Source organism: Nipponia nippon, unplaced genomic scaffold (assembly GCF_047370975.1).
Source record: "Nipponia nippon isolate SJK-2023a ecotype South Korea unplaced genomic scaffold, ASM4737097v1 scaffold_5, whole genome shotgun sequence".
In the NCBI taxonomy this organism is placed as follows: Eukaryota; Metazoa; Chordata; class Aves; order Pelecaniformes; family Threskiornithidae; genus Nipponia; species Nipponia nippon.
In genome coordinates, this window is record NW_028262369.1 from 12819543 (window position 1) to 12841903 (window position 22361).

A 22361-nucleotide genomic window follows, 5' to 3' on the forward strand; every position below is an offset into this window, starting at 1 on the left:
CCCAGCTGGGCAAATGCAGATGGGGAAGTCGAGACTTTGCATCCTTCTGATACGTGATATCTCTTCAGCCATGCCATAGCCCAGATGCTCGCTCAAGAGAGAGCAAAAGGTGCTGCCTCATCACTGTGCAGCATCTGAGCTTTCCTAGAGGTCTCCATCCATTTACCAGCATGGATTCTGCTCCTGAAGCTCTGAGATCATGCTGGGTGACAGCCTGATGGAACTCAGGTGGAAAATTTAAAAAAAAAAAAAAGCGGTGGGGAGATCAAGTCGGCCCAAGTCAGTTTATAGCAATCCCATCTTATTTAAATTAAAAGGGATAGTAATGTATAAACCATTTAAATATTTCATCTGTGGAAGAGCCATGAACGAGCTCGTACTACATGTGTAATGCTTGAGCGGCGGTGATGAGTGAGCAGGGATGGCAGTGGGGACGCCAGCCCCACTCAGGGCTGTGCTTATATGGGGGGAAGCAGCTATGCCGCTTCCAGCCCCAGGATGGCTGGAGGGTTTTGGTTAAAGTGTTTTACTTAAACAGGGGATTGATTTTACCCTGTAGTCAGTGAAAATTATGGATGTATTAACAGATTGGGTCTGGAGGCGAGGGCTTCATCCTGCTCCTCTGTGCTTTCTGCCTGCTTGGGTGCCCGGTGACTCCAGAGGATGCTCAAAATAGCCCCAAATCAGAGCTGTGCCCGCCCATCCTTGTGGAGAGTCATGAGGTCAATGGTGTAACTGGGAGGAGAATTTGTCCTTTTACCTTTAAAAGTAGCCGTATTTTCCTTAATGGCATTTTCTTTGGGGCAGCCCAGGAGCTCGCAGGAGTGTGCAGCCCAGTCGAGGTGCTGCTGAGCAGGAGGGGGTGCCAGGACACTCCAGTTAGTCCCATTCCTAAAACACATTTGACTCTACAAATGAACCAAAACATGCAAAGCTCTGCGGGTTTCTTCTTCCTCCCAAAATCTTTAATTTTCCTGGCTTCCTATAGCCAGGTTGAAGTATGTGTTTCCTCTGTGGAAAATGCTCTTTGATATCACTAAATAGGATTCTGTAATCTCCAGCAGCTAAACTGTTTTGTTAGGGTCCAAGGGTGTTGTGTGGTGTGGGGTTTTTTTTTTGTGTTGTTTGTTTGGGGTTTTTTTTTGTTTTTTTTTTTTTTGTTTTTTTGGTCCTGACTCTGTCCATCTTTACCAAAGCACAGGGTTTCTAGCGATGAGTGATTTGGGGCTTATCGCTGGGAAGTGCCGTGAATGCCAGATCCGTGCTTACACGGGGAGAGAAATGCATGAATTTTTCCACATCAGTAGGAGCTGAAGATTTCGCTAAAGGTGTCTCCAGCTGCAAGTAGTGAGATACAGCTCCGCTGGATAGCTCCGAAGAGGCAGAAACCTGCATAGAAAATTTAAATGTGGATTTCATGCCTCGGAAAACCATCTATAAGGAAGGATGCAGGTGCCGACTGGCTCTCAGCCATGGAACAGGTAACTCGGGCTCCCCGATAGCGAGGTTGCTGAAGCACAGACGTGGCTGTCTTGACTTCTCTGATACGACTTCGGAGATGTTTGTTAGGGAGCCCTGGGCTGGATGCTGGCTGGGCTGGGCTGGCTCGAGGGCTGTGGCATGGCCAGGTACACATGGGGATGGGTCAGTGCTGTCCCTGCAAGTGCCTCTTCGTGCACTGGTTGCATGGGGTCCTGCTGGGTCAGCTGCTTCTGTTTCAATTTTTATATGTAAAAGCTCCATTAAAGGTTGTTGTGGCCTGGGATGCTATGGTAACACTGGCTGCGGACAGACCTGAGACAGACTGACTGCAGCCAGGGCAGGGGCAGTGGGGACAAAGTTACCTTCCCAATTACAGCCTCTGGTAGTACATGCTGAAGGAAAAGGAAAAGCAATAAGTAAATCAAACCTCTGTTTGTTGTCCTTAAGGTCTGTCTGTTAGCTAATGAGGCAGACAGCTGAACCTCTTATTAAATAATACTACCTAGCACTTTTGTAGAGTTATAGGTAGTAACTTGGTTAAACCCAAGCTCTGTATCGACAAGGGGCTGAAAACAGCACCTTCTTCTGCTGGTGATTTGATTTTGGTGTGGAGGCTGTGCTGGGTATTCTGGTAACAAGGGCAGGTCCGTGCCTTGATGAGCTCTGCGGAGCAAACCCACCCTGGGAGGGAGCATCACCTCTGCTGGGCTCAGCCCTCCAGGACTTGGGCCCTGCCAGCACAGGGCTGAGCACTGCCTGTGCTCATCCGACTATGGGCAATGGTTGTGGCCATGGTCAATGTGTGCTACGACCCCTCAGCGCAGTAGTGCCCTGTTTGTGGGGTCCGTGACAGCCTTCTGTGCACCCAACTTTGCCTGCTGCCATGTGCTACCCATGCAGCATCGCGTCAGCTAACTCACTGCTCTGCCCTTCATCTTGCCCCCCTCCTCACACCCCATAGAGCTGCCATGTGGTTTTGGTGCCCGGCACGTAGCTAATGTCTGTTTGTAAGACAACACTTCAGCATTACTTAGTGAAAACACAGGCAGCATTGTACAGCTAGTAGCAACATTGATTGAAGTGATATTTAATCCAAGGAAAATACATGATACATAGTCTAGGATTCCTTGCTTATCCGTCATATAATGCAGTTCGTGGGGATTAAATATCCCTCCTGTAAAGTTGTTTGAGATCAGTGTTGTTATTTGTTTTGCAAATGATCCTGACAGGGATGCTGAGTGCTATTGATTACCAATGGTTCTTTAAAAATTACTATTATACTGCAAATTATGAACCTTGGGGGTATCCAGTTATATGATAATGGAAAGGCATTGGTGTGTAATGACACATGCATCATAATAAATTTGCTCTTCCTATATAATGGAGATTGAAAGGGACATGATTTATGACTGATAGCATTAGCTGCCTGCCATGGTACATCCAAGGTAACATGATGGAATTGCCTGGTTGTTCATCGTGGCAAGAAGTACTAATGATTAGGAAAGCAATTTAGAAAAAACTGAAAAGCCCTTATTCTGAGCGAAATCTCCTCTATCTTCCTGTTAAAATATGTAAACCACTCTTCTAATTCATAAATAGCTAAAATCCTTCCATCACTCTCCCATGCTTCACTCCAGAAGTATCTACAAAGCATTGCACAGATGAAAACCAATGCTGCCAGTCCTAGAGGAACTCCTGGTTTGCTAGGAAAGCCTTTGCAGAGCTCCTGGCCATGGCTATGATGAAAGTGCAAATGAGAGCCCTGAGTCAGCCGGGAATTTCAATGTGTTGGTGCCCTTGAAGCCAATGGAGGACACTTGTGTTGAGTTGTGTGCTCTCATTCCTGATGATGAATGTGTGATAACGCAACCGCTTGTCTTCCAGGCTCTCCTGGTGTTTCCCAGCTCCATAGCTGAGGACTGAATACTTGATGTGTTTGAGAGGAGCCAAAGGGCTGCTTTGGGCTATGGTGGCTTGAGCGGTGTCGCAGGAACCTTCCCCACCTTGGGGACAGTGCTGGGTGCTGTGACCTTTCCCTGACCATGTGCTCTGGGCAGTTGAGAGGTGCTTTCGATTGCCTTTCCATCGTGAGATGGCATGGAGGGCTGGTAGGGAGGATTCAGTTCCAGGTCTGCGATAGGTAATGTGTTCAGGAAGGTGTGTGGTGCGAAGGTTAAGTCAGATGCTTTTTACTGTGGCCATTCTGTGCTCTTGGCATCCTGCTGCAAATACCAAATGACGGCAATGCAAATAAGCCTTTTCCTCATCATGCTGCTGATCTACAGTGGAGCCCACAGACAGCGAATGCCTGGGTCTGTGCTTCTATATTATCATGCTCAGCAGTCGCTGAGCATAGAGTAATACATGTCCAGGAGCCAGTGCCAGCAGAAGCATATGTAAATCAAAAGGAAGGGAAAAACAGTTTCTCTTCTTCCTCCGGCACCTTCTCAGCATCTTTTGTCATGAAGTCATGTATTGCACTGAGAGGCTGCCACTGTGGAGACATACCCATGCTCTCCCTGAAGTGCCCATGGGCAGGAGACCTCCTCTGTTAGATACTGATTTATTTTCACCCTCTGTTCATTTGTTTTACTGTGCTGCAGTAGGGACACTTGCAGAGTAATTTCTTTAAAGAGACTCAGCACTTGATAACATGGCAGTTCAAATGAGGGAAGGAGGAGGTGTGTGCTTGTTTAAGGATTAGTCTGTGAGCTGTATGACATCTAAAGATCCAGCTCCAGCTTCCCATGAATGCCACTAGCTCACTTGGAAATGGGATAGAGGAGGGTTGAAATAGCAAAAGGGAACTTGGAGTCCACACCCACTAGTGGTCGGTGGAGGCGGGGTGCATCCCTGACCACGAGCAGGACTGTGCTGTTACCCACCTTATCCAGAGGAATTATTCCCCCTGCCTGAAGTAGAAATAGGGCCCTGGGGCGAGGCTGCCAGGCTGTGTCCTGCTAGCCCAGCTCCTCAGAGGAGGCTGGGGATGGCTGAACGCCGCCTTCCTAGAGCAACGAGGAACAAGAGCTCCTTGAGCCAGCACCGTGGAAGCAATTTGCAATATAAACACCAGCACAGAGTAAATAAACGCCTGTCCCTTCCCCCTTGCGAGAATGTTATCAGTGGAAATGCTGCCCCTTGATTTGCAATAAAGTAATTATTTATAGTGCTGTTTTCTCAGCCCGAGTCCTCTGCAGGTCATTGTGTGCTCTACCCCATCTCGCGACCTGTTTGTAACTGCACTGTGATTCAGGAGTAATCAACAGCTACAGAGATGCTGTTTGTCATTAGAGAATCACAGAATGGTTTGGGTTGGAAGGGACCTTAAAGATCATATAGTTCCAACCCCCCTGCCATGGGCAGAGACACCTTCCACTAGACCAGGTTGCTCAAAGCCCCATCCAACCTGACCTTGAACACTTCTGGGGATCGGGTAGCCACAACTTCTCTGGGCAACCTGTTCCAGTGCCTCACCACCCTCACAGTGAAGAACTTATTCCTTATATCTAATCTAAATCTACCCTCTTACAGTTTAAAGCCATTACCCCTTGTCCTATCACTATGCTCCCTTGTAAGGAGTCCCTCTCCAGCTTTCTTGCAGGCCCCCTTCAAGTGCAGGGAAGGGCCATACACAGAGTGGGCTTTGGTTTTGCATTAAAAATTAAATCCCAGGGTTTGTCAATGCTTCAGATATGGGATTCGCTGCTTATATCAACAGAGAGCTTTTAAGAGGAATTGCAATTTCAAGATTGTGGGGGAGGGTGAATCCAGGAGGAGAGATCACAATGGTGGGACTCGGAAATGCTGGCACAAGGGGCCTTTGGGAGTCTGCAGTCCAGTTTTCCCCTTGAAGCAGGATTTTTGCCAGTGGTGTATCAGGCTGGTGTTAACTTTGTCTAGGCAAGTCTTAAAATGCCTCCCAGGATGGACGTAAATAGTGGGTTGGCTGCTCGGGTCCCTGCCTCCCTGGGGGAGCAGAGGTATTTGGGGGTACAGGTCACAGGTTTCATCCTGTGACTATGCGGACCCAACGCAAGATCCTCTGGCACTTTGGAAAGACAGGGGAGGACCCAGGCTGGAGAATTTTTAGGAGGTGGAGGAAAAGGCTGTCTCTGGCTGTTTATTCATCTTTATCATGCCCAGCTGAAGCTGGGTCAATGTACAGAGCTGGACAGGAGATACCCTTATCAGGAGTGTGCTTGACCTCTGCAGAGATGTGCACAGATGTGAATATGCTGGGGAACAAGGTTTTTCCCACTATTACCTTTGTAGGTGACCTAACCTGATGTCTCTGATCCAAACCCTCCTAGAAGAGAGAGCTCTCTTCCAAGAACTCTTTGTATAGCAAGCACTTCACAGCGACACAGGGGAGGCTGGAGTGGAAGGAAAAGAGCCCTTGTCTGTCTCGGCTGCACTGGGTTGGGTGGACCTAAAAGTAGCAGGTATGAATGCTATTGGCACTGTCATTACCTTAATGCTTTGTGTCACAGCTGTAGTGGGATATCGTTACGTGTATGGATTCTGGGAGGTCAATCAATATAAAATGGTTGTGACTGGAGCTGTGTCCTTCAGCCCAGTAACTGGCTGCATAAGTAAGTCACCAAGTCAGTTTGCACAGCAGCAAAGCAATGCATAATTCAGGAAGGATCTCTGGGTGACACAGGGGTGGCACATCTGTCATTGCACTGTGCAAAGCAAGCTGGTTGGGGTGAAGGTGGGGAGTCCTTTCTGTCCCCCGAATGCCCTAGGCAGAACCTGATTATCCTTAGAGGGACCAGCATCGCTGGGGTTGTGTGGCATGAAGGTGAGCCACGGACCAGCGCAGGATTTGGTTCTCTTTGGAAGGATTTATATGGAAAATGTGGATACATGAGCATTTCTAGGGTACCTGCCATGACCCCTCCCCAGCCTGGACCATTTCCAGTCCTTACAGAAGTGCTTCCATGTGTGCCAAGCAACACCTTTCTGTTCCGTGCTGGGGGAAGGTGAGATGGGCAAAGGGGGCCTCAGGGGCAAAGTGGCTGTGGCTTAGAGAAGCTTGTAAGAGGTTTGATCCTAGCTTAGGAAAACTTTCTCCCTCTCTTGTGTGCTAGTGTTGACTTTCAATTTGTTATTTTCCCTGCTGTTGTAATGGAAGTCCAAGTGCTACACAACTGCAGAGATCCTGACATTGGAAAGCAGCAGCCAGCATGTACCGTTTCTCTGGAAAAAGGGATCCATCCAAATGGTTCCTTTATGTCACGCTCTAATTTTTCCACTGTTGGTTTATTTTTGTTTTTGGCTTCTTTTTTTCACTGTATTCTTAAAACTTCCCTTTCAGGGCTTAACAGCTTAACCATTTCAAAATCATGCCAAGCGGAAATGTAGCATACGATTTTCTCGCTAAACATTGTGCTGATCACTCAAATGTATTCTGGATTTGTAGAAAAGCTGCAAAAAACTGGGCTGAAAGAGGGTGAGAATTAGCACTCAGATGAGGAGCCAGGTCTTTGCATGCTTAGGAAAGATCTGGGTAAGCTAACAAAGTGCTCCTTGCCACCTTCTTGCTCTGCAGCATCTCGTATTGGTGTGGCTCACAGCAGTATTGGTGGGCAGGAGGGTGGGTAGACGTGTGCTGAAGCACAGATCTTAGTCCTGAGGCTGGTACAGTCTTTAAACACGGATCTTGGTCCTGGTTGTTGGTCCCTGATATCTGAATTATTCTCCAGGCTCTGCTACTGGATTCCTCTCTGGGTTTCAGCAGCTCCCTCAATCTCTTGGGCCTCCCTCCCTTTTCCACAGGAAAGGGATTGTAGTACCCAAACCAGCCTATTTTCCAAGGAGGGGCTCTTTGTGACTCTCTGTAAAAAACCTCCTTCTCCCTGTTCCTCCAAGTGAAATACAAAGGAGATGTGATTCACCATCAATGCCAATGTGCCAAAGCCAGCAGGATAACGTTACTGCTGGCGTGCAAATGACTCTTTGCTCTTGAACATGCGCCCTTCTGACACCCTGAATTTCTGCTGAGGTTGGTAGCTCCCCACTCTGCTTGTCCTGCTGAGATGCTGGAGGATTCAGGGTAGAAATGGCCCTGCTTCTGGTCCCCCCCGGTGCTGAGTGAGCACCTCTGATGGGAGCAGATGCCGCTTTTGGGACGCGAGATGAGTGTTATCTGGTCACAGGGACAATGAGACCGTAAAGAGCTGCATTTTCCCAGGGAGGGAGAGGGCAAGGAACACTTGTGGAAATGCAGACTCCCTTATCGCTAAAATGGATTTTCGCCATCTAATGACTGCTGTGACACAGGTCACTGTGCAAACCTGGGCTCTTGGAGTTATGATATGGGTGCAGACTAGGACACAAGAAGACAACTTGGCATTGCAGAGCTGGGAGGTTGGTGTGAGTCCTTCTTTCCAAACAGAGTTATTTTTTTGCCATTTCTGGCTTTTTATGGTTGTTCACATTAGAAGACCTTTGAGGTTCCTCACTAGTTGCAGAAAATGCCCGTGGCCCTGAGCTGCAGAGCTGGGCTCTGGATCATGGCAGCCTCTGTTAAAGATGCTTTGAGCTGGAATTTGGTCTTTCATTATAGCTCTCAGGCTTGCAGGGTGAAGTGAGGGACAGCTGATGATTATTAGTAGCTTTAAAATTAATAATGCTCGTTATTACATTTAATCTTTCATTAATAATAAATATAATACACACTGTGTTGTACCTAGACCAAGAAATGCTCGGGTTCCTGTGGCGCTACAGCTTGGGCAGTTGGGAGCTCCATGTTGAAGTGAGCAAGGGGTTCCCCAAATCGGACCTGTTCGGTAGAGGATGTGGGGAAGGGCTCGGTTTGATTTCCACAACTCTCACCTGCGTAAGTCCTGGTGCAGGGGACAGGCCGGATCCTGTGCCCTGCCAGTGCCGTGTGCCTTTGAAGCAGCTCCAAGTCCCTGCTTGCATCACCGAGACAAAGAGCCAAACGTGGCCCTGTGATTTATTTATAATATTCCTAGGGCGAAGGGGAGGGCATGTGAAGGTCTCTGGGCTGCAGGCAGAGGTGAAGAGTGTGGCGTAGATAGAAACCACGGAGTGATGGTGCAAATCGTGGACGTGCAGTGAGGAGGACGGGTGGACACATTCGCTGCTTAGAAAACCTCTGGCTATTTGGGGTGCAGGAGAAGGGAGGAGACGGATTCCTCAATGCCTTTCCCCACCTCTCCCAAGTAAATCCCTGCTGGCTGATGGGGTTGGCACATGCAGAACAGCTTGGCTTGATGCTTCAGCGGATGGTCTCCAGCTGGTGCGATAGTCTGCTCAGAGCTGGGAGGTGGGGAGCGTTAAGGAAGCTGGGGGGCAAAATGTCTTGCCATGATCTTCAAGGAACAGTAATGAAGAGCACTTTCTGGTATTGTTCATATTGTAGGAAATTTCCCCCCTCCCTTTTCAATTAATAACCATTGGGGGAAGAGACTTCCCTAGCTTATAGGGGAACAAAACTGAAGAAACCAGTTGCAGTCATGTTGGAGAGTGTCCGGCTCCACTTGAGTTGTTTTTCCACTATTTGGGTAAATAAGTTAAGACAATAAGAAGGGCTGCTGAGATAGTTGGCAGTGAAATGAATCCCCTGGGGGATCGGGGCAATGTTGTTTATTGGTGGGGAGCTGCCTGTGCATGAGGGGTCAGCCTTGCAGTTATGTAGAGAGAAGGGAAACAAACCGTCTCTGTTTTAGCACTGGATTCATTGCAAGGAGATATGCCAAGGATCATTAGTGCCACAGCCATCATTATCTTTTGCTTGGATTAGTTTTTTCCATTTTTCTTTTTTTTTTTTAAGGCAAAAATAATGGCTGGTTCCTGTTAGATCAGATACGGACAAAATAATAGCAGTATCACAAGGATTGAGGTCTGCAAGATTAAATTTGAAAGGGAGGAGAAATGATAGCTTTGGCCCTGCTTGCTGTTACACCAGCCATACAGATAAATGACTCTGTATGCAGATAAGCAGGGCAAAAATAAAAGGGATGCTCAGGAAGAGATGTTAAGAAAAATAGGAACTAATCAGCAGATTCAACCACTGTAATAATGCAGTAAACATGGAAAATTGCATTATATTAGCTCCTCTGCTTCTCATTGTATATATTAGCCACAAAGTCATCGATAGGCAGTTCGCTGTGAAGATGCAGCGCTGCAGATATCAGAGCTCCCCCCTCCTGGCGGAAGGCATTTGCAATGCTAAAGGGGAAAGTTGTCTTTCGAACTGCGTAAGGAAGAAGTGGCTCAAGTCGAGCTGGAGAAATGCTCGCAGCTCTCTGAGTTAAAAATCTGCTCTTGAGAAAAGGACGGCCGGTCTGTTTGTCCCCAGTGCTCAGGCAGCAGTAGCAGTATGTGCTGAGGCACGGCTTCATTGCAGTCCTGGGACGTTCCCCTGGTGCGGGAGAAATTGGTCTGCTGCAGATTTTTTTAATATATATATTTTTTTTTACTAGTGAACTCGATTTCCATTTTGTTCAATTTCTCACAAAGAATGACAAGTAGCCACTGCAGCCTTTTCCCTTGAGTTCAAGTAAAACCAGCATGTAACATTATTTGCAAATTAACTTCATCCCTCTAGCTCCCAGTTAAAGTGGGAACTACTCAGTCCGGGGTCTCTCTCAAAATATCCATTTAAGCCATGTAATGATTCTGACTCTCTCATACATAGTAGATGAAAGAAGATCCGCGATTTATTTTTAAAGCTTTGAACCCCAAACATGGTCAATCATAGAAAAAAAAAAGATATAAAAAAAGAGAAAGTCACGATAATGCAAAGCTGGAAGAAAAGCAGCCTTATGCTTCACAGTAAAATCCATTTTCTTTGCACTTTTTTATTAACAGCTCCAACTATGATCAGTGCATAAATCTACCTGCAACACAGGATGTTGGAAAATTACCGAGAGACGGCAGCGTCCTCCCGGCTGCTTGGCGAGAAAGGAAGGATGCATCTTCAGGTATGGGCTAGTATATGGTTTTATCCTCTGTTCCCCGTTTGCATTGCACTAAACCTGCTTGTTGCATTGACTAGAAGGGGAAAATAAGGTGTCTGCAAGAGCAAAACTTCAGAAGTGATTCTTTAAACTTGTCTCAAGCCACAGATAAGTTGTCTGCCTGGGACCTGCTCTGCAGGCTCTACCTGTTCTTCCTGACTGGGCAGAAGTGGTTAATGGTGGCGTTTTGTCCTGCATTTGCTGTTGGTCTTAATCTGTCCCCGTGGAAGTGTATTGTCCAACTCCTCTCGATGATAACAGGGTTAGAGCAGCGCTGGGTGCTCCTGCAGCCAGGAGTGAGGCAACTCTGCTCTCCTCCCTGCAGCAGCACTGGAAAGCAGAGCACATGCTTTGCAATTACCCCCTCCCCGGGTCAAGTTGAACATCACATATGAAATTGCTGCTTCCCTGGCACTGTAGTGGCTTCTTAGAGATTGCATGAAGGGCTGAGCAGGATGAAGCCACGTTGGCTGCTGCTGCTGAGCAGCTTTTCAGCATAGGAGCGGAGCTAGACGCTCCTCCTGGGCTTTTTTAATTCAGCCTCAATCCATATACTTCAAACAGGAGCCTTGTTTTAGGATTGTGCCGAGCACTTGAGTGTCCCAACAAGCTGCTCTCATGCCTGTAAGGGCCAGCAACAAGCCAAAAAGCCAGTTTTACTTTGCTTTGAAGAGGATGGGGATTGCTCCCCATGAGCAGGGGAGGACGGAGGGGAGCAGTGGTTCCCAGGACAGGGAAAGGGAGGGCTAGTGACTTTCTGAACATGGATTTTTCTGACAGTTGTCTGACACATTGGGCTCAACCCTGACAAGCCACTGCCCCTGAAACACTGGCCCAGCACGGCAACTGGATTATAGCCATCACGTCTGTCTCCCTAGGGTGAAAAAAGGGGTTTCTAGCCACAGAGGCCATTTTAAAACAAGCCAGCCATCTCCTGCGTGTAAGGTGATGTTGTGCTTTCCTAAATATGTGGTCCTGCAGCACTCAAGGACCTAAGAACTGCTTAATTCTTGGCAACTGGTCAGCACTGCCATGTTGCGGATTGCGATTTCTCATTTATCTGGGTTGGTTGGTTGCTTGTTTTGTCTCCTGAGCAAGTAGTTTGAGGCAATAACATGTATTAGCCTATCTGTCATCTTGGTGTTTATAAACGCATATCCAATGGGACTCACTGCATTCAGTCAAGCCCTTTCTTTTCACGGTGTCCATCACTCCAGTTTGCATTTCCCCATCGCTGTGCTTGTGTTTGCTCCCTGCAGCGACCATTTGGGACTTGCAGGGGAAAGATTGCTCTCACTGGGGCTGGCTTTCACCTGGGGCCTCTTAGCAGATGGCCGTGTGTGAGCATTGGGGTCCCCAGCGTGTAACGTGGGCTGCAGAGGAAGCCTCTGGTGGGACCTGGTGTCCTGATGTCTGTGTTGGAGCATGGCCATGCCGGTGGGTAAATGGGGTGGAGCAAGATGTGCTGGGGATCAGAAAGGAGTTGCAGATTTCGTTGTTCGAGTACGCCTTTGTTTCATGGATGTGTTGGCCAGCATCAAGGTTTCCTTGTCTGTGGGAAGGTCTGGGTATCTTAGAGAAGCAGCTTAGATTGAGTTGCAACTGCTGAGGGCTCTTGGAGTGGTGTTGGGTCCTGTCTGGATCTGGATTAGTTGTACAGGTACTTTTATACATATTTTCCAAAGAAAAAGATGAGGAGGCAAAATGGGGAAAGGTGTTAGAAGGGCGGTGGGTGACAAAGCTGCTTTCCTGGTGCAGGGTAACTGTTGTGCTGAGCTTTCAGCTGGTTTTCCAGCTTTCTGCCACTTCTGCCTCAGCCACAGTGTTTCATCAGCATGCATTTCACCATGGCGAGCTCTCCCCAGAGCTTCTCTGCAGCCAGGGCTGGTTTACGTTTTCCCCTTTAGCCTCCCCTGTACTGAAATGCACAGTGCACAAGTGTCAAAGCCTGATACCACGTGCCAAGAGATGCTGCAAAGGTGGGGTTGCCTCCCTGCAACCTGCCATTCCCACCGTGTGTTTCTTGGGAGAGCTCTGGCATCCCACCAGGGCCATGGTGGAGTTACTTTTTCACCCCTTCCCATCCTATGTGTGACCCCTCATGCTGCGGCGCATCCATGCTTGTCTCCCTCGCCCTGAGGAACCCCACGTTAGAACAGGGAATCATTGGGCGATGCTGCACATTCAATAGCTTGCTCCTCCAGAGCAAGGCGAGGGCTGAGCGTAACGCCTTTTAATATTCCTTCTCATAATTATCCTCTTAATTACTCGATGAAATGCCCAATAAAACAAATCACTATAATTTCTGTTTTATTCTCTGCCTCTCGTAGTTTTCTTAAGAGCGCAGGATCCATTAAGGAGGCACTTTCTCATAAGGGAATACTTCCCAATAGATCATACTTACAAAATGTTTTTTTGTTCGTATCCTGTGTTTCATCCTCGTTTTCTGTGCCAGTTTGCTAATTACCGGAGACACTGGTGGTTGGGAAGCAATGCCTCCCTTGCTGCCCATTCTCGCCGCGGTGAAGTCACAGTGCTGAGTCTGTGACGTCCCCGTGGCAATGAGTTTGTGACATCCCCATGGCAACGGCCTGTGATGTCACTAGTGGGGATTACAACTTTGTGAAGCATCCAGGCGCAGGCAGTGGGGCTGGAACTCTTGGGCTCTCACATGTCTTTAAATAGAGAGGAATGAAAATGCAGGGAAGTCTTTAAGAATGCTTTAGATTTCCCTGTTTTTCCCCTGAAGGAGAGAAAGGTGGTGACTGTGGGCCTGCCACCAGCAGTCCCATCCCCTGGCCTGCAGCAAGCCCAGCTCCCTCTGCAAACTTGGGGTTTGCTTCGGGGCAGCTGAGCCCTGCAGTGGCCCTGGTGTGGGATCCCGTGGCCAAGGGCTGGTGCATTGGGCATCTCCCCAATGTTCCTGGGGGCTGCAGGTGTCCCCCACCCCATGCAACTCCCTCTGGCTCCGCGCTTCTCGGTGATACAGTGAACCTAAAGCAAACCTGGGAGCCACAGTCCCCTGCAGCCCCCCCTGCCTGCACTCTGCCCCCAGTCCAAACTGCTGTCTCCTTTGGCTTTCTTTAGTGCTTTTTGTCTAATACTCATAGTATTAGCATAATAAGATGCTGTTCATGCACAGACAGCGAGGGAGGAAGATTCATGTGCGTACCTCTCTAGCAACAGGAAAATCGCCTAATAACACCACTTTATTTTTCACCTGGGGAGGAAATCCAGCTCACACGGCTGATACCACAAACTGCGCAAGGTGTTTAAACTAACGGCCCCAAAACTTACATGGGGAAGCTACCTGACTGATATTTATGTACCTTATTTAGCCAGCAGAAGCAAATCAAGCAGGTGGAAGAATCAATCTCTTTATTTTAGTTTTTCTAAGGTAGGCATAAAAATGATATTTCAAAGGCCGACATGTCTCAGCTGAGCAGCGGTGGGGAAAAGCAGGCACTGCAGAACATACTGTCCTGTCTCCCGGTTTCTCAGATCATAACTTCTAAGCTGGATTCAATAGAAATAAATGTTCAGTAGCTCCAGTGGTGGCCTTTGGAAATGGAGCTAATGGAACAAGACAAAAAAATCGTTACAACATTTTGACAAGTGCTTAAATATTTAATGCTATGCATGGCACAGCCCAATTGCGGGGAGTTGGTAATGCACCTGCAGGAAGCCGTGCCCTTCGTTAGCGAAAGATGGAGGAGTCCTGCAGACGGGGGGAAATTAAGCAAATGCTGTTTGAGCTGTGCATTAGTAAACAAGCTGAGGGCAGCTGTGGCGTCAGCACCCCCATGCCGTGTGGCAGGCGAAGGGCTCGGTGGCATTTCCCATGCCGGGGACCTGTGGAAGAAGAGGAGGGTGGCTAGTTCTTGGGGAGAGACAGTGGAGGAGAATGTGTAATGTTACCCCGAGCTGAGATGGGGGAGATGAAGAGGCTGCAGTGATTAAATAGGATCTGCTGAAATCCTTCCAAAGCAGGCTTAAGAATTAAGAGCCATCAATGTCACATTGAGGGTCACTCGCTGCAGGACACCTCCGGCTGGTGCCTGGCCTCCCCCCGTGCCTCTGTTTAGCCCCATCCAAGCGTGAGGAAACACATCCTTCATTTTGGAGCCCACCCAGCCATTCCCCTGTGCCACAGAATGGTGAATCTCAGCAAGGAGAGCCTCTGAAAAGCAAACTTGTCCAGAGGGGAAGGATTGAACTGTGCACACTGAGATTTGCTTTCTGGGTGTTGTTAGGAAGTTAATGATGGGGGAAGGTGGTAGGGAAAGAAGACAGTGAATGTACTGGCTGGGTTCACATCACCTTTGTGCAGAGGGCTGATGGCTGGTCCCCCATCAGCAACAGTGATGGAGACTAACCTGAAAAGGTGTCAGCCAGCCCGTGGTCCCTGTGAGTCGGGGACAGCGTGGTTTGCTTGCTAAGATCCTTCTTCCCATGCCCATGGGACTTGCGGTGAAGCCACCATGCTGCATCTCCAGCCTGGGGGTGCTGGCTGTGCCCTGCCTCCCCCGGGGGCTGGATCCCCCCTTCAGCTTGCTGCGGGGTCTTGTTCAGAGGAGTTGTGGCCTTGAGCGATGCTCCAGCAGCACAGCCGTGCCATGGCAGCCTGCGCACATCTGCAACATCCTGGTCTGAAATAATACCCCCCAAACACCAGCATGGGAGTGTTGGTGGGACTGGCCAGAGCTGGCATGGAACCCACCGTGAGGCCTGCAGGAGTGTCCCATCTGGGAGTGAGCTTCCAACATGGCTCGGATGCTTTGATCCTGCACTGGCCACACTGACCTGTGGCAGAGTGGGACCCCCTTTCTTTCATCTGCCACCACAGAGCAGAAAGCCACCAGTGCCACATACATGCGCATCCCCATTAGCATTGCAAAGCAGGGCTGCCTCTACCAGCCACATGCAGGCAGCGAGCAGAGCCCTGGAGGGACCGTCCTGAGTGACAAACCTCTATCTGCTTGGGACTCCCACTGGAGGAGGGTTTCCCCCCCACCCCCTCCACCTTTCTCCTTATTTTCCACAGCCTGGAAGGACTGGTCGCAGCGGGGAGATTTTCACACATCATTAGAGCCAAGTGTCCAACTCCACACAGCCGTCAATCCCAATCAGAGCGGTTTAAAAGGCAGCGCTTCCTTCAATCATCCAGGAATGCTCAGATTTGTTAGTGTGAACCAAGTGCTCCCATACCCATGGGAGAAGCAGGGGGATGGAGTGATGGGAAATGATGCTGAGATGAGACCCATGGTATTAACAAGCAACGGCTCCTCACCTGTGCATCAGCCCTGGGGCAGGCTGTGGGGATTAGATCCTTCACTTACCGTCTCTTCTTGTTTTCTTCCATGGATGACTGGAGGTGGCCACGGGTCCGTGTCTGCATGAGCAGGGCCTGCAGAAGGGCTGCTGTCTGCAGCTGAGACCTCGAGCAAGAGGTGGTGTATAAAAATGTTCATAAGCAGGAGAAAGCCTCGGCACTGGCATTTTTGGCTCACGAGGTGGAAGCATCCCTCTGCGCAAGGACCTGAGCGTTGGAGGTGTCCAAGAGACTCGTGGGCGCTGCATCAACCTGCGGCTCCACAAATCCCTCCAGAACGAATGAGTTACCTGAAACTGGGGAGCTGCACTTCACCTCTTGCTGTCCCAGCCAGCAACCCTGACCCCAGACAGCTGTAAAAGTGTGTCCTGGGCTTCATGAAGCGATGTAGCTCCGTGCCCATGCAAGCACCAGGAGACATCCGGGCACAAAGTCCCTCTTTTCTAAACTACATCCACAGCCCTGCATGCCTGCAAAGCCATGCAAACACAACGCTGCGACGTGCACACTGTATTTTTTCCTAACTGTGTGCAACCATGCGACATTCTCTTGTCCTGTAGCAGGCATGTAGAAGGCATGTAAAAACTCATCTAGGTGAAAAATATATATAAAAAAGCCTCCTGGAAAGAGGAAGAGAGGACGATGAGGGAGGGATTGAACCTTCAGAGGAGCAGTGCAAGCACCAAGAACTCCTCGGCATTAGCAGAGGGGTTAGCAGCAGAAAATGCAAGTGAGGATTAAATGTGGATTATATTGCAGCAATGCTGAAACATCATGAGTGGTGAAACATCTAACAAAGGACTTTATTTCCTCAAGAGAAGAACTACTGGACCCAAAGCAGTCCTAGACGTCACTCTCCAGGTGTTAACTTGTGATGAGGTGGTGAGGCAATGAGTATATTAGCTAAGGCAGTGTACTGTGGCATCTGGTACCTCCAGGAGCCCTTGGTGATGCAAACTGGTGGACCTGCTCCTCAAAGCCACATGTAATATGGGATTTTGGCAACCACTCCTCCATCAAACACTCCTCGTGCTCTACCAGATATCAGAATAAAAGGTTCACTTAAAACTCTTCAGTGCTGTTCAGTGCCAGGTAGAAATGAATTGGTAACACTGGCATTAAACTGGTTGCTGTTCTCCTAGCTCCATTAACACCATTAAAATCATCCAGGACCTTTGGTGTAGAGTGCCCCTGTCTTACTGGGATTGAGAAAGGATGTGGTTCGTGATTTTTGTTCTTTTCTCAGCCAAAATGAAGGCTTATGCATAGGAGCTCCTTGAGCTATGCAGTCAGCCAGTCTCGAGGCTTTCTTGGTTTTGCAATCTCAGCTGAACACCTCCACAGGGCAAGGACCAACTCAGATCAAACTTTGGCATGTAGAGGCGGATGATAGGAATGGATTGACTAGCTTGCACTGATTGAGATGATGGAGGCATGGAAATTAGGACTTTACTTGCCCCCAATTCCTGCCACGCTCAACACAGGGCAATGGGCAACTCTGACCTCATCAACCTGAAGTCTGGATCGTGCTCTGCTTAGGCATTTGCAGCCTGCTGAGCAGACTTGTCCAGTTTCTGTCATAAGCTGAGACCCCACAGGGGTGCATGCGGGAAGGGTACGAGCCCTCTGCTCCATAACACAGCGAGCAAGGCAGCCCTTGCACCCTGTGTGCGGCAACGGGGCACCCATAGGTCCCCTGGCAAGAGCCCTAGGTCTGGGAGGAGCAGGAGGCTGTCTGTCCATCCATCCGTCCTCTCCCACCACATGAGCCTGAGTTAGCCTCAGCTACTTTTGGCAGCCCGATTCCCCACTCCAGCAAACGCTGGTCTGCTCAGGAGGCAGCAGGGAGAGGAACACTCTGTTCAGCAGCTGCACATTCCATTAATTTAATGAGGATTTTTTTTTTTTTTTACAAGGCAGATGGTAAAATAGCTATTTTCTGTTGTCTAATAAATACCATCAGCAAGGCAGAAAATGTGCAATCTCGCCAAGTCTTTTCTGATTCCTCGCCCTCCTGTACCGATGCATTTCCCCGTTCTCTGCTGGCAGCCAGTGGAGCTGGGTGGTGGGATGGGAGGGAGAGATGGGACACCAAAGGCAAGTCCGAAATTGCTGGTGGGACCCGTGCAATAAAACGGCAGCTTCCTATGATTGGGCAGAGCCTCTGTGTCCTGCTGGGAGAGCTGCGCCCTGGCAGCCTTTGCCGATCCAATTCTCACTTCATCTGATTGCAGTAATAACAACTCACACAAATTTCCTGCCTCAACCTGAAATCTTCCAGCTCTGCAATGCAAATAATATAATGTGTGATGAGGAGTCCGATGACGGGGATGATAATAATAATAGTGATGATGCCTTTATTCAATGAATGAGTGAATCAAGCAAGCAAAAATAAATGGTATTCAGAGCCTGAAAATCAATAGGAAGAGAAATCAGGAGGAAATGCAGGGGGAATTGCATCTCTGGGGGAGCGCTGTCCTCAGGAATGGCATGAAGGAGAGATGAGCAAAGCCCTTTTGAGCTGGGCACTCCTTGTCAGCCCGTGTCGCTCCCGGGCTCGCTCCTCTCCTGTGATTACATTGCATTTGCGGAGCTCACTGCTGCTCTGTGCCTGGTTCCTGCCTCTCTGTGATCTCTTTGGCCCCCTTGATTTACAGGTCTCATGGGCTCTCTGAATGTGTCTAAGCAGTTGGCAGGCTACAGACCTGACCTGGGGCTGGGTAATATCTTGTCTTTTGTCCCATGCCCAGGAGGTTGGCCATAAAAAAGCTCCAGACATCAATTTTCCTCTCCACTGGGGTGGAATTGTGAAATGATGAGTTGGTCTTTGCCCTCATTTATATCTTCTTTCCCTTTCTCCTCCTCTTTTTATCTTTCTCTTTTCTCCTTACCCTACTGCTCATTTCTGTATTCTTCACTCCCCTTCCACTATCTCCTCCATCTTTTATCAGCCTCCCTCCCCTCTGCACATCACTGCTTCTCCTCTCTCCCCCTCTTGCCCTCTTCTGCCTCATTTTTTCCGTGCATTTCTTTCCCATCTCAAAACTTCCATGCTTTTTCTTGCTGTGCATAGCAGTTTGATATCCTCACCCGTAATAGCCTGCTAATACAGTAATTCTACAAGAGACCCTTTAAAAACCTAAAGCCTTGGCAGGCAGTAAAACTCACCTTTTAACGTGGCTTCCTCTTTATCAGGGATTCATTTCAGATAGGATTTCCATGTGCGCAGCTCTGCCACTCTCTGTTAGTAAAAAAAGGATTAATTCCTGCAACAGGTGAATACATTTCACAGCTCTGATGAACAGGATATACTCTCCACTTCCCGCAGGTACATGGGGGATTTAATCATCTAACACAGTGCTTCTTTTTGTCGAGTGTGTGTTTAAAGGCTTGTGTTACATACCTGTATCTGTGCAGAGACCTGCTGAGGAATGCCCTCTTTCACCAGAGGGGTATTCCCATGAAACCTTTGCATTATCCAAGGGATTTTTCCTCTCTCTGGAGAGATGCCGTGTAGCAAGCTTGGAGCTGACATCCTGCTCTCTCAGGTGGTGCTGGCATGGGTTGAGGTTACTAAACGCTCTACCCCAGCATCCCTGCTCTGAGGATCTCGGGTGCTTGGACCCGACTGCTGAAGCCTCCCAAGCCTCCTGTCTGTCCCTCCAAGCAGTGCTTTTTCAGATGAGGGTCTGGCACAGCTCCTGCTTGGCAATGCCCCTTCTTCAAGCTCTCAGAGTGGTGTCTTCCATAAGCATAAAAAAAAGGATAGGCTTCTCCTGCCCTTTCCTCTCTAGTCTCTTTCGATGGTGTCTGCAGCTTTGTATTGTATTTAAATCTATGCAAATCTGTTAGTGGATAAAATATGCAGAAGGCAACACTGGTAAATTGAATCTGACTTGCAACTGTGCCGGCATGAGGCACTTGGTAATTGAATGAGAGTTTTCCTCCCTTTGCCCCAACACCTCCAGCGGGACCTGCTGTAGGGCAGTAAGGAAATATCAGTGTCCTAAAGTCTTCTCCATCACTGCAATATGGGCTTGGGGATAGGAGGGATGAAGAAACCAGGATATTCTCCTGTATTGCAAATATTGCAGAAGGACTGACCTCCCTTGAGCCCTGCCAGTGTCACGCAGTCTCCCTGCTGGACCCCAGGTGTGGGTGGAATGGGCAACGTTGAACATGGCATGTGATTTCTCTGCAGTAGCGGCTGAGATGGTGGTGTCTTGGGGAAACATCGAGTGTGATGGCAATAGGCAGCGCACAGCCCTCAGAGCTTGTCCCAGAACAGCAGGCAGCAAGTTACTGACTGCCAGTTCCTGGTTTGGGGTTGCCAGCTAATCCCAGGACAGACAGCACAAGTTCAGTCACCTCTAGCGGGTTACTGAGCAGTCAGGCAGGAGATGGCACTGAGCGGGGAGACGTGACTTGCAAATCTTCCTGCCAGGCTGTTTTCTGGACAGCACAAATCTGGAATAATTCCTCTTGCCAGGCTGCCAGCTTTAGACACAGGAGATAAGGTAGGAGATAATAAGGCATGTCTAGTGCCAGGTATTCAAGATTTTCTAAGTACATTGCAAACAGGGAGCTACAGGGCAGCATTGCTCTTTCCATTTCACCCACAGGAAGGCCCTTGAAAAGTGGTGAAGTTTTCTGCCAAATCACCCCAGGGACCATAATCTCTGTTTTATATTTACAAAGCTTTGGGACAATGGTTCACTGTGCTCCACTGGCAAAACAGTAGAAATAATTAGTCTTTTCTAAGGGAAGAGAGCCTGATCTAACAGAGATTTCACTCTGGACTAGGTAAACCTCAACAAAATGGCATTTTCCAACAGCAAAAGCTGGCCCGCTCCACATGAGACAGGGTCTTCAGCAAACAAGATGGCCAGAGTGTGAGGAGAGAGTCTGCAGACAAAAAGGAAAGATACCAAAAGATTGCCTTGCTAGCTGAGTTGTGAGGTGTCCTTCATGCATTGCTGAGTACAGCAGTGGTTGCCATCTGGTCCACCTTCATCCTTGTACTGATCCATACCAAAACAGTTGTGAAGGGTCAAGGAGCCCTGTTGAAGGGGCAAGTGCCTGGGCAGAAACTGGCCCAAGGAAGTCTGTGGCTTACTTTATAGTTTAAAGTGGTGCCAATATTCCCATCACCAGAAGTGTCAGACGAATGTTTCAGGGCATCCAAAGACTCTGCACCCTGATGGCCAGCAGAATCCAGGTTTGAAGGGCAGCATCAAATAACTACAGCTGCTTGGACAGAGCTTACAAAGATGATAGAGCCAAACTCTTCTCAATAGGAGCAGGCAGCCTAATGGGGGGCAGTGGGCATGAAAGCAGCTTGGGAGGTTCAGGTTCAGGATATTCAGAAAGAGATGTGTGCTAAGAGTGTGGTGCAGCCCTAGAACAGGTGGCCAGAGAGGCTGTGAGATCTCCATCCTTGGAGGTCTCCAGGACTCGGCCACACTAAGCCATGGCTGGTCTAATGTTGAAGATAATCTTGGAGATAACTCAGAAAGGAGCTCACTCCTTCATCCAAAGGACAGGGGACTTTCATCTGCCTTTCTCCTCAATGACATGCCTGGAAGAGACTTGCCACCCTAAACCGTTGTGTACTTGTGTGTTTAGAAAAGAGCCAGGCTTCAAGTATCGCCTCATTACAGCTGATAAGTGAGGTTTATTACAGAAAAGGAGGTCTATCAATCTCCTTGCTCCTGAGGGGACTAGCTCTTCAGCATGAATGGCTGGGGGATTTTAATGGAGTTAACTGAAATTTCTACTAGGGAGCTAAGATGCTGGCATTTAGCTGAAGAGGAGAAAACATCTAGTTTTCTTTTGGGAGAAAATCCCTCAAAACTCAAGAAAATGGCATTTTCTCAGAGTGGAAGCAGGGAGCTCCTACCACCTTGGATTCCTGCCCGAACGGAGGCTGCATGCCTGGGATGGTATGTGTGGTCTGTCAGGGTTACAGCAAATGGACTAGCGCTTTCCTTTTGTGGAGGGTGGTCTGGACAATTTGTGAAGGAGATATTTGTGTGCGTGTGATGGAGGGGTGACTTTGTGTGTTTAGGCCATGTAACATCAGTTCCTTGCTTGCAAACTGTACATCTCATTCCAGAGATTTTTGGGGCTGATGTGCAAAGCGATGGTGACTGGCCTATGGTGGCCAGTGTCCCCAGAGAAAGAGCAATGGGTGCATCTCAGTAAATACATCCAGAGAGTCCCGCTAGCCGCTCTGTCAGAAACGGCACTGCTTTTAACTCCCCGCTGGGAGAGGGACACACATGTTCTGGTTAGTTGGCTGCAGCCCATTTCGTAAGCGTGGAGACACCAGGCGTCACTAGTACAGCAAACCCCAATTAGTTCTGGAAGCAGCACATGCGGAATTGAACTTGCTCCCCAAGGTGACAGCAGGGAAACCAGGCTTGAAAAGCAGTTGTTTCCCGGGGCAGGCACAGAGTGCGCAGCCCTGCACCCGGTGCCCGTGCTTGCAGAGCCCTGTGGCTTCCCCAAGAGGAGCAGAAGCTCCAGCCTGCCCCAGGAGGGTGTTTCTT

General features: G+C 48.9%; 1 protein-coding gene across 4 annotated transcripts in view; it reads left to right on the forward strand.

The window, feature by feature from the left end:
- The window catches only part of ELFN1 (extracellular leucine rich repeat and fibronectin type III domain containing 1), a 108854-nt gene that overhangs the window by 13143 nt on the left and 73350 nt on the right, over nt 1-22361 (forward strand). For 3 of the 4 annotated variants that reach the window (XM_087732223.1, XM_087732222.1, XM_087732224.1), the window contains exon 2: nt 10330-10442. The gene's annotated coding sequence lies outside the window, so the exon portion shown is untranslated. Of the gene's footprint in view, nt 1-1196; nt 1482-10329; nt 10443-22361 lie in introns of all 4 variants that reach the window. The other variant, XM_087732221.1, reaches the window with a different exon arrangement.